The sequence below is a fragment of the Oratosquilla oratoria genome, chromosome 14 (assembly GCF_046742065.1).
Source record: "Oratosquilla oratoria isolate Oo_2021 chromosome 14, ASM4674206v1, whole genome shotgun sequence".
In the NCBI taxonomy this organism is placed as follows: domain Eukaryota; kingdom Metazoa; phylum Arthropoda; class Malacostraca; order Stomatopoda; family Squillidae; genus Oratosquilla; species Oratosquilla oratoria.
In genome coordinates, this window is record NC_134790.1 from 25,657,140 (window position 1) to 25,669,568 (window position 12,429).

The following is a 12,429-nucleotide window of genomic DNA, read 5'->3' on the forward strand; positions in this document are numbered from 1 at the left end:
GTCCAGCTGCCGTCGATGACGGGTTGAAGCCTTCCTAGTCCCTTCCACAGGCGATGGTGGAGGCCGTCTTTAAAAAAAAAATTCTGTTTATCGTCATAAGCTTGTATTCGGATGAGCATTTAAGTAGAACCATGGTGTAGATCAATGTGTAAGTGATGACTGCATCAAGTTGGTGTCTGTGTAAATGGTGAGTGAGAGAAGGTGGTGTGTTTGCAGGTGGTGAATGGATGAATTTGACATCTCTGCACAGATGGTGACCGTGTAAAGATGGTGTCTACGCAGTTGGGATACCCGGGCAGATGGCATCTCAATGCGTGTGTGTACATTCTCTGCCAATAAATATCGGCTACGCGTGGTCAGTGAGTGTATATAACTGGAAGACACTTCCACTTCTAGGTACCACAGTCGTCGATGTCATCTTGGAAGCCCTGAGGGAGTCTTATGTCTTCGGGGGTCGTACATTTACGACGTGGACGACCACTCTACGACTTCGTAAACATTCGATCCCTGTAGTACTCAGAAGTGAAGCCAACTACACGAAGACAAAACCAAATTTTTGACGTATAAGACGCGCATGCGCCTTGATGAAAGCGGATCATAGTTGGAGGGGGTCCCTGTGTGTAAACTGAATAAGAATATATATATATATATATATATATATATATATATATATATATATATATATACATACATATATATATATATATATATACATATATATATACATATATATATATAATATACATATATATATATATATAATATATATAATATATATATATATATATATATATATATAATATATATATATATATATATATATATATATATATAAATATATTAGACTTCCTACTCATAGTTACACATTCTTTGAGTTCTCCAAACAGGTGACATGGGAAGTATTATATAATGGATTAAAGAAGTATTCAATATATAAGATTCTTAATTCATTCTCGAACATGTTTTTTGGTTGAAAGAACATGTCCACACCCTGGCAACCCCACTGGGAGGGGAGGTGGGAGGGAGGGAGGGAGGGGGTGGTTGGTTGATTGATGATAGAAACTTGACGATCCAAGAATGCTTAACAACAAGCTCGGGAAAGGAAAGTGAGAGTGAGCGGTGACTAACGCACAAACCGTCTCGTACAAAGTCCGGCATATGAAAAGGTCAGCTTCTCAAGACTTTTTTTTTTCTTGGAGGCGGGGGAGGGGTTAGGACCCAGCGACACCTACTCTCTGAAGGCGGGCGGGGGGACCGGGGCAAGTTTTTGCTTTTGAATCGAGGAACACAACAAAGAGCTCCGTCGAATCTAATGTATGCTGGTCCCGCTTCACACACACACACACACACACACACACACACACACACACACACACACACACACGTACACAGACACGTGCACGCACACACAAACTTCCACAGCTACAAAACATTAACTTGTTTTCATTTTTTGTGAAAAATCGCCCTTTCAAACTCGCTGGCAAGTAAATATTTTGACTGAGTTCAAACACTCATTTCAAGTTTATCTATATATGTATATGCCAAGGGCTTTTTCCCCCTCATAAGGAAGGTAGCCAAGTCAAAAGGCAAATACCCAGCTCTACTCATTCCACTCCCATCCACCACCCTTCCCTCCCTCTCATCATAGCTCCTGTTGGATGACGGGTCATCCCTGTATCTCGCCCACTGCTAAACCTATGCATATTTCCCTGTCGAGTAACCCTTATGAATACAAATTATAAACATATAAATTTATCAATAAATTAATAAATAAATAAATAAGAAATCTCCTGGTGTGACTGATAGAATTGTATTTCTTGATGAATAAATAGATAAATATTTCCTGATATCGTTATATTTATTGACCTTTTCCCTAGCGGGTGAGATCTCTCCTTTTGTCCCTGTTGCCGCTAAGTGATTTTATTAATCTCCGTGCCCCTCTCCACCCCTTTGCCCTCCACCCACCCCCTCCACTTTCAGTAGGAAAGGAATTACGACCAGGGTGACCAGATATCTTAAACGGGATTATGCTAGACAGCAGCTGAAATTATGCTATACTGGAAAAAATGATGCTTAATATTTTGTTCCTCTTATTACGTTCGGTTTCTGTAATATGTTTTTGGTTAATTTATTATTGTTTAATGTTTTTTTTTCAAATTTATCACAACTATGCTACATTTGGTCACCCTGATTTCAACACACCCAAGAAACCATGACTTCCATTGCTTCATGGGGCAGCTGACATACATATTCACACACACACACATACACACACACACACACACACACACACACACACACACACACACACACACACATACATATATATATATATATATATATATATATATATATATATATATATATATATATAATTTCAAGAAGTCTACAGCGACAATGGCGTTGTTGAATTTATATTGAAGTTTTAATTTCTTTCGTGCAACAAGTTTCTGTGCTGGTTCTTCCAAATAGCTGAGAAGGTGTCCAAAAGACATTTAGTAGGGTTTTATATTTTTTAATTTATACAATTCGTATGTCTTTTGGACACCTTCTCAGCTATTTGGAAGAATCAGCACACAAACTTTTTGCACGAGAGAAATTAAAACTTCAATATAAACTCAACAACGCCTTTGTCGCTGTAGACTTCTTGAAATCATTTATACAACATGGCCCCCTACCAATATATATACATATATATACATACATATATATATATATATATATATATATATATAAATACATATATATATAAATATATATATATATATATATACATATATATATATATATATATATATATATATATTATTTGCAAATCATCATCTTATCATCATCCCCTTCGATGTAATGAAGTATTTTTCTGTTTTTGTTTCATCCAATGCCAGCCACTCGACTTCAGCCAGCTAGGAAGCGAACTCGGGCCACAACGCTTTGCAGCGCAACGAAGAGACATCAAGTTAGCTTATACATCATGAACACACACACACACACATCATGTGTGTGATTCACCATGGTCTTGGATCACGTGTTGGACTAGTGATCGACAGCTATTTCCCTCCCGGAACATAGCTCAGAGCTCATATATGACCGATCTATGGGTAATGATGTGACCTTACAGGCACACCTCACACCCAACTCCCTGCCCACGAGTTGGAATAACGACTCGCAGCGTCGGGATACTGAAATTCGAACCTGGACCGCCATAGTGGCAGCCAGGAACTCTAACCACTGCGCCATCGAGTCGTGTGTGTGTGTATTGCATCACTCCTTCCCCGAATACCCAAACCACAACGTCACCTTTGCCCTTAGTACTACGGATCCGTTCCCGCGGGAACTCTTTGCTTATATGGCACGAGGCTGGGCACTAACTCGGCACTCCCTCCTTCGTCCCGTGGGTTCGGAAGTGGACGCTAACCACGACTTCCCTGTATGTATGCATGTGTGTATGCTTGCATGTATGTATGTGAATATGCATAGTTGCATGTATGTGAGTATGTGGTCTGAAAAGTGGCTAATGAAATTTAACACAAGTAAATGCAAGGTTATGCACATAGGTAAAAATAACAGTAAATACGATTACAAGTTATTTGGAAATTCGTTAACAAAAGTGGATAGTGAAAAGGATCTCGGCGTAATTATCAGTAACGATCTCAAATCATCCAAGCAGTGTATTTCAGCCTCTGAGAAAGCAAACAAGATTCTAGGACTGATTGCGCGATCTTTTGACTTTAAAAGTCCATCTCTCATTAACAAACTATATAAATCGTTAGTTCGTCCATATTTGGAGTATGCAGTTTTCGTATGGTTACCGAATCTCATTAAAGACATTGACAGATTGGAAAAAGTACAATGGTGAGCCACAAAATTGATTCCAAATATAAAAAATAATTCATACGAAAATCGACTAAAACATATGAATCTGTTTTCCCTAAAAAAAAGCGTAGACTCAGAGGTGACTTGTTAGAGGTTTTTAAGATTCTAAAGGGAATTGATCATCAAAAGTGACAGAATTTTCACACTGAATGAGAATCCGACAAGAAATAATGGTCTCAAACTGTCAGGATATAGATTTAATTTGGAAGTGGGTAGAAACAACTTCGCCAATCGTGTAGTTAATGAATGGAATAGACTTCCTGCAGAGGCAGTGCAATGTAGTTCAGTTCGAAGCTTTAAGATTCGTTTAGACTTTAGATAAACATCTAAGCAAGATACTGTAATGTCTGACGTTTATTTTATATTATTTGTTTGTTTGTTATCATTTGACTGTTTATTTGCTTGATTTTCATTTATCATTATTCATCTGTCAATTTCTTATTATTTAATATTTTCCTGTTTGTTTATTTTATAACTATACCTATACATTTATTTATTTTGCTTATTATTACTTGTGTTGTTATAATTTTTTTGTTTATTTATTTATCATTATTATATATTTTTTCGCATCCAACCTAGTTATGGACCAAAAGGTCTCCTGTCGGCATGCTCCGCTTTTGTAATCCTTTGTTTGTATGTGTGTACATATGTATGTATGGATGTACGTGTGTGTGTATGTGTGTGCGTGTGATGTATATACATATCTAACATGCTGTAACATTAGCTGTGTGAGTATGTGTGTGGACGGGACCCCATCCACGGTGCGATCTGGCCTTGAGACCTCCAGACAGATTTGATCTGATCCGACCAGATTGGACCGTGTATGTCGGTCAGACAAACCAAAATCAGTACCTACACGATCCAATCTGGTCGGATCCGACCAGATCTCTCCGGCGGCCTTCAAACTAGATCGTACCGTGGATGGGGTACCTAACGGGCAGCCGAAACTTCAACCGTTTCCGACCACATTTGATAGACATAAGAAATAATTAACTGATTGAAAAAGTCCAGTGTGTGTGTGTGTGCGTGTGTGTGTTATGTGTGCGTTTGTTATGTGTATATGTGTGTGTGTGCGTGCTAGTGTGTTGTGTGCGTGTGTGTGCACGCGATCGTATCAGCCGAAACTGTACATTTATTTCCCGCCAAATTTGGTGGAAAATCAACTCGTACTTCGCTGCTTGCAAAAACGAAACTTGGCCCAACGTCGATTGAAAAGTTGTAAAAGATTTTTTTTTTTCTTTCGTTCGGAATCTGGATAAGAGACTTACTTAGTATTTCAAGTGTCCCGTGCTCGAGTCCTTGATGACGTCGCAATTCTTTCCAAACTTCGCCGACTATTTACAGACGTATGTCTCTAAATTTTCGTGGAATGACAACTGGACATAAGAACAGAAAAAACATAAGAATGGAGGAGACTAGAAGAGGCCATTAGGCCTACACTAGGCAGTTCCATGTCCCTAACCACCTGTCATCCCCACCCATAGTTATTTCATCTTCTCGTAAAACAACCAACAATTTCCTTTTGAAACTTAATTCTGTCGAATTTAAATCCATGACTACGAGTCCTACCCTGCTGTCTTAATATGATAACCTTGCCTTCACCATCCTTGTTAAAGCCCCTGATCCATTGTCAGTCAGCGTTCTTGCGCACAGGGTGATTGCGAAGCAAAATTTCTGGAACGTCGGTTACCCTTTTTCTGTGCAGTTTCCTTTGGCAAGAACCAACCATTACGTTCCGTCTTTCCTTCCTTCCACTGCGAGGCTCAGGAAATCTCTTCCTTCCTGATACGTCTCCACCCGCCTATGACGCTGACTGTTCATAAAAGAAAAGAAGAAGAAAAAAAACTCACCTACGCTGGCACTGGACTTAAAACTGGAAAGCTCCTTGTACTTTTCTTACATAGATAGATAGATAGATAGATAGATAGATAGACAGACAGATGGATAGATACACTGTGTCTATTCTTTTTCCTCCACCACGCTTGCCTTGGTTTGGCAGTATGCCCGTCCCGCCGGCTGGTGCGCTCCGACAAAAACAAAGTTCAGACAAGATTGCCTGAACGGTTGACTTTTTTATCCATAGGCCGCCTCTGAGGCTGTCAGGAGAGAGTGTCAAGGTCTACCAGGCACATGCACGTACGCACGTACACACGCATATTTTCACCTTAAGCAGTTCATACCTTGAGGGCAAATAGAATTACGGGGGGCTATTAACCCCCTACACACACACACACACATACAAAGACACACACAAAGACAGACAGACACACACACACACACACACACACACACACACACACACAAAAAGTGGAACAATCATCCTATTTAAGACGCTAATTTGGGAATTTTTTCTTTAGGTGGTTAGAGGGTAAGGGCACAATACAAGAATTTGTAAAGTGCGTTCCAGGGCTGAAGGGATGATCTTGAAAATTTAATGTCCCTACAGTATTTATATATCCATGTGTGTGTGTGCGCGCGCATGTGTATACATATACGCACATAACAAATAGCCTTTTCCCTTTCATGAAGGGGATGGCCGAATCAAAGCATACCCCCACCAAATACCCATTCGTTGCCCCTCCCATCTTAGCACCTCGTGGATGAAGGGTCATCCCTGACCGCCGCCTCAACACTCAGGTCAAGGTTGATGCAGCGAGACACAGCGTTTCCAATGAAAAGCCCGACAGTCTGAGTAGGCTTACCTACACAGCTTCATTTACATGGCGACTCTCATACCCTCGAAATCATCCGCCAACCAGAAAAAACATCCTTTTACGCTGCATCATTTCATCCATTCTCCATTTACTCCAGTGGTTTGCACACTCTTGCTCAACAGACATTCCTCTTGTATCCAATGCCTACTTCACTCCATCCACCCACCTCATTCTTGGTCTAACTCTGAAGTTCACTCCACCCATTTCTGCTTCCCACATTTTTTTTTTTTTTAATATTTCCACAACCATTTTTCTTCCATATACCCAAACCATCTCACTCTTTGATCTACCTTGCCTGGCGGCTCTTTCTTTCTCGTCTCCACATTTTCACCCTATTCGTCCTCCATAACTCTCAGACACTTCATCTCAGATACATTTAGGTTCTTCCGTTCTGCCTCCTTCCAGCTCCAAGTCTCGCCTCCATACAGTACTATGGGCACAATTACTTCCTCATGCAACCCTCTCTTTCTGTTCATCCCTTCATACCTATTTCTCTTAACACTTTTTATTACCTCTAGATATTTACTTGCTTCTTTAACTCTACAATTCACCTCCACCTCTATTTTTCCGTTCACTACAACATTTGACCTCAAATATCTAAAGACCTCCACTGTCTCCTTTAAACCCACCCTCAACCCGCCGCCATCATTCTTCATTGTACATCTCATCACCTTGCTTTTGTCCACGTTTACTTTCAGTTTTCCCTTCTCACATAGCCTCCCAAACTCCACTAACTGCATTATAGTCTCCTTAGATTCTGCCGCAAGCAGTGTCATCCCCAAACACCAACTGGCTCACCGCCTACTTCTCTCGAATTTCACCAACTCCAAACGCCTGCATAGTACACTTGCGTTTACCTTCTTCGCTATCCTTATCCATATTCACGTTGAACAACCATAGCGACGTTACAGAACTCCGGCACAATGCAGCCCTGTTCTGTCTTTAAGCCTGACCTTCAAACTTTATCTTGTAAATAATCTTAACTATCCTTGGCAGAATGTCCCCTACCCCATACATGCTTAAAACACCTATCACCTGTCAGCCCATGAAAGCCTGTAATTTATCATCAAATTCTTCTTGCATATTTGTCTTTCCGCAAAAAAAAGGATCTAAATTCCCTCAGTGCAAGATGACATACAGTGAAACAATTGGCAACATTTTTAAAGAAGTCAAACAAAAACATCGAAACCATCGAGTAAATATGTTATGAACTCATTGTCAATTTTAATTAAATTTCCACTCGATTACATGTGTACACACACACACACACACACACACACATATATATATATATATATATATATATATATATATATATATATATATATATATATATATATATATATATATATATATAAACTCTATTAACCGACATACTATCCTTCAAAACTCTTAAAACGCCGGCACGAATCTGCTTAAAAATATCTCCATAAAATATTAATGAGAGAAGAAATAGTTCCAAGAGGAAGCAATTTGAAATGACCGACATAGCGAGTGGTACTACGAGTATTGTGCAGATTTGCGCCGCCCAAGCTAGTGCTCTCTCCACCCACACGCCTCATATTTTCATCTTTAGTGGATTTTACATCTTGTTTTCTGGTTGTTCCAGCCCAGCAAAAAATAAAATAATAATAATATTAGTAATAATAATAATAAAAAGAAATAATAATAATAAAATAATAATAATAATAATAGCAAATAAAAAAAAATAATAACAATACTAATGATAACATAATAATACTACTGATAATGATAACGATAATAATAATAATAACAATAATGATTATAATAAAAATCTGGCACCTCAAATGTTGCACAGGTGCCGGTTATTGCTTACATTTAATCTTTGTGCAAAAGTTAATGGATTCTCCTTTTCTTCCTGCCTATTTTCCTTCTAGTTCCTTTAAATCACCAACGTCTTCCTCTTTTACTTCGTTCGTGTTTCTTAGCATTTCGTTCGCAATAACAAGCGTTTCTATCCTTGAGGACAACATCGCATGAGAAAAGAGTCAAAGAAGAAATTAAGAATAATAATAAATTTCTTTTACTTTTGATTGGAGATTAGTTTACAATCATAACAATGCTGTTTGTCATTTTCTGTTCTTTTCTTTCGAGTCTTCCTTGTTCCTCTTCATTTTATTCTTAGCTTCTTTGGCGTGACAATATTGATCCTCTTCCTAATAAATTGTCTAGTTTCATTACATTTCAAATCGTATAATAATAATAAAAAAAAAAAACGTTTCCCGAGTGTACTAGGTATAGAAAAGAAAGTACCACCTACAGTGCAGATTGTTGTACAAGGATATGGTCATTTGCAATCACATATCAATACGATTTCTAGCAAACACGAAGAAATATAAAAAAAAACACTAGGGTGATATCCCACACTTTATACAGAACAAAATGTGTAGATTAAAAAAACGCAGCCAAAAGATTTAGGAAGTTGAGTAAATTTGTTTTTGTTTGTGTTATCATAGCTGTCGTCTGGTTTTGCGCAAATGTCGTTCTCTTCCCGTAGCTTCTTCCTCGTTTTCTGTCAGCAAGTCTTTGATGCTCCACAAATATTCTAACTCCCTCTTTATGTTTCTCCTAACATCTTGTATTTAGCTATTTATTCATTTATCTAACTACTTATTCATAAACTCATTTATCAATTTCTTTTTCACGTGTATTTATCATTATCCTTTGTAACTAATGATTGTCTAAAGGATTTAAAAATATTTATTATTTACCTATTTCTTCAAATATATATTTTTTGTATGTTATATTTGTTTTATTTTCTGTTTCATCCTTCTCAGCGTTCCAACGATCAAGAATCTGCAGGAAAAAAAAGAACAATACACTCAACGGTTCCTTTTTTGTTCTTTTTCCACTTGTTCTTATTTGTAGTCGAAGGGTATATCCATTATATCGTGCTCTATACGAGAAAAAGACAACAACAACTTGCACGTTAGCTTGCAACATTCTACAACATAAAAACTAATTCACTTTCTCTTTTCTCCATCATTTGCCTTGATCTTAAAATAATAATAACAATAATACCATAATGGCAGTTACTGAGTACGGGAAGTGAAGTAATTAATCAACAACCAAAACTTACTACTCTTTATTATGTAAACCTACTCCCCCCCCCCCGCCCGCCCGCCCGCCCGCCTTACCCCCTCCCAACCAGGAACCTGTGACTATCTAATCGACCTTTAAGGCTTTGCTAGAACATCTCTGAAGAAATAGTTCCTTAGAGCAGGAGCCTTGAACAGGTCTGCGTGGCCCAGAATGGAGGCCACTTTCAGATAAAGCCAAGAATCACACGTTTTCATTGCAAAAGTAGCAAGGCGAGATCACGCCCAAGGTGGGAAGTCAACTTACCTATTACAGCTTAACATACATCCACAGTCGAGGTATATCCACAACACTATGGCAAATAGTATCACTATATTACTTTCTCCTTTCTACAAATTACTGGCCTCATAAACACATTAAAACCATCATTGTAATAGTCACCCCCCCAGCGACATGTTCAAACACTACACGTGCGGGGTAACGTCCAACCTCCCTGCGCTCTGATTTGTAACTGAACTAGATGGCCTTCCAGTCGCGACTGCGAGGTAAGAGTAGGGGAAGGCCCGTGCGACCCTGAGGTAGAGATGCCAGATGTCGCCACACACGTTCATTTATTATACCACGAAATTGTCGTCCTTTTTCACAATTTCAACACAGAACTAGGATCCACGCGTATTTGATCAATATTGAGAAAATACAAATAGCCTAATTTGCCGATAACACTTGATTCATGAGTCCTTTTTATTTCTCACACATCAAAAAATATTATGGATGGAGTAACCACGTCGACAGAAGGTCATCATTGAGAGTGCGAGTGTCGAGACAGCGGTAAAGGTAAGTCGATTTTGTTTTAATATCCACCTCCCCTCTCACCCTTCACTTGTTTCTCCTCTCCACCCTTCTCTCGACGGAAAATTCGAGTTCCAGGTCCACCCGCATCACAAGTTCAAGGCTCTGGAAGCGACAAGTGTGTCGTTTTCATTCACACTGGGTTGCTCTTGCTCCTAAGTTTGTAAATAAATATATAATATATATATATATATATATATATATATATATATATATATATATATATATATATATATATATATATATATATGTGTGTGTGTAATCCAAATATCATGACAAATATCGTGCCTGATATTGTTCTAAATGCGTTCAGTTTCTTACTTGCTTCCACTACTTTTTTTTAGTGAAAGTCACCTGTGTGTCAAACATGAGGCCAACTATTTTGAGGTTTGTGTCCAGTGGGTCGTTCCATTTGACCACTGAGTGCTTCTCTGATTTGTGATAGTCGGAGTTTTGTGCCTCTGAGGTAAGTTTGAGTGTTTTTTGGCTACTACCCTGTGACTGCAATGAAATGTTATTGTCAGGTTATCTTATATGTGAGCTTAGATGATGTGCTCCGAGTATGGAGCGGGAAGGTTATGTATGAATAGATCAAAGAGAGTTGGTGATAATATTGTCCCTTGGGGGACTTTGTTGCAACATCTTTTGGCCTCCGGTAGAGGTTTATTTTGAAATAGAACTTTCTAGTTTGTACTGCTGTGCACTTCAGTTTATGTTATCCTGTTTGGCAGTATGTGCATAGGAAATTAGCTGAGATACCCATTTATGTTTGTTGCTATAATTAGAATTGTATCATGTGCGGTTTTCCTGTTGAAGCCTTCCATTATCTGTTGGGTCAGATTTCTTAGCAGTGTGATGGTGGAATGGCCTTCTTTGAAACTTGACTTAGAGAGATAAGTATTTGTAGTCTGTTTTTTTTCATAGTAGATATTTTCGTCAGTTTTGATAGAGTACAAAGGAGAGAAAAATAAATAAGTATTATTCTGAATTTTGAGATTTTGTTTCAGAATGTAGATTATGCGTGTTCTTCTCCAGGTTGATGGGATGCTATTGTGTGACCAAAAATGGGTGAAGAAGGCTGTGAAGGATGCTATTATTTCTCAGTCTAGATAATTCAGATGGTAGTTTTATATCTTGTCCTTCTGAGTGTAAGATATTCAGTGTCTTGCTATTTTTTTTTTCAATGGAGGAATGGGATAGATTTATGTATTAAGTTTCATACTGTGGGTGTGGGTGTGATTCATCACCATGGTCTTGGATCACGTGTTGGACTCGTGATCGACAGCTATTTCTCTCCCGGAAGAGAGTTCAGAGCTCATATATGACCGATCTATGGGTAATGCTGTGACCTTACACGCACACACACACCCAACTTCCCGCCCACGAGAGTTGGAGTGACGACTCGCACCACAGCGATACTGAAATGATTTCAGCCCTGGGCGAGATTCGAACCCGGGCCGCCGTAGTGGCAGGCAAGAATTATAACCACTGCGCCACTAGGTGTGTGTGTGTGTGTGTGTATGTGTGTGTGTGTGTGTGTGTGTGTGTGTGTGTGTGTGTGTGTGTGTGTGTGTGTGTGTGTGTGTGTGTGTGTGTGTGTGTGTGTGTGTGTGTGTGTGTGTGTGTGTGTGTGTGTGTGTGTGTGTGTGTGTGCCTGACGTGGGTTGAAAACTTGTGTTGGAAATACCTTATTTAAGATACTACGTTGTTGCTTTGGTGATGATATTTTCTGTTGCTATCGATGTTTCATGAGTGGGTTAGAAGATTATCTAATCATACCATACATCTATTTCCATTTATTCATTTCTTACTTCACTTAAGGATCCTGTATATCTTTCTAGATTTCCTTTTTTCCAGATGCCAAACGCTTTGAGCAGAGAGAGATTTCAACGCAAAGGAAGAACGTAATCATGACTTGTATAATATCGTCTTT

General features: G+C 38.8%; 1 protein-coding gene across 3 annotated transcripts in view; it reads right to left on the reverse strand.

The window, feature by feature from the left end:
• Positions 1 to 10,176, reverse strand: part of LOC143032810 (solute carrier family 53 member 1-like) — a 55,501-nt gene extending 45,325 nt beyond the window's left edge. For all 3 annotated transcript variants that reach the window (XM_076197881.1, XM_076197880.1, XM_076197877.1), the window contains exon 1: positions 9,954 to 10,176. The gene's annotated coding sequence lies outside the window, so the exon portion shown is untranslated. The remainder of the gene's footprint in view (positions 1 to 9,953) is intronic.
• Positions 10,177 to 12,429: the final 2,253 nt, after the last annotated feature.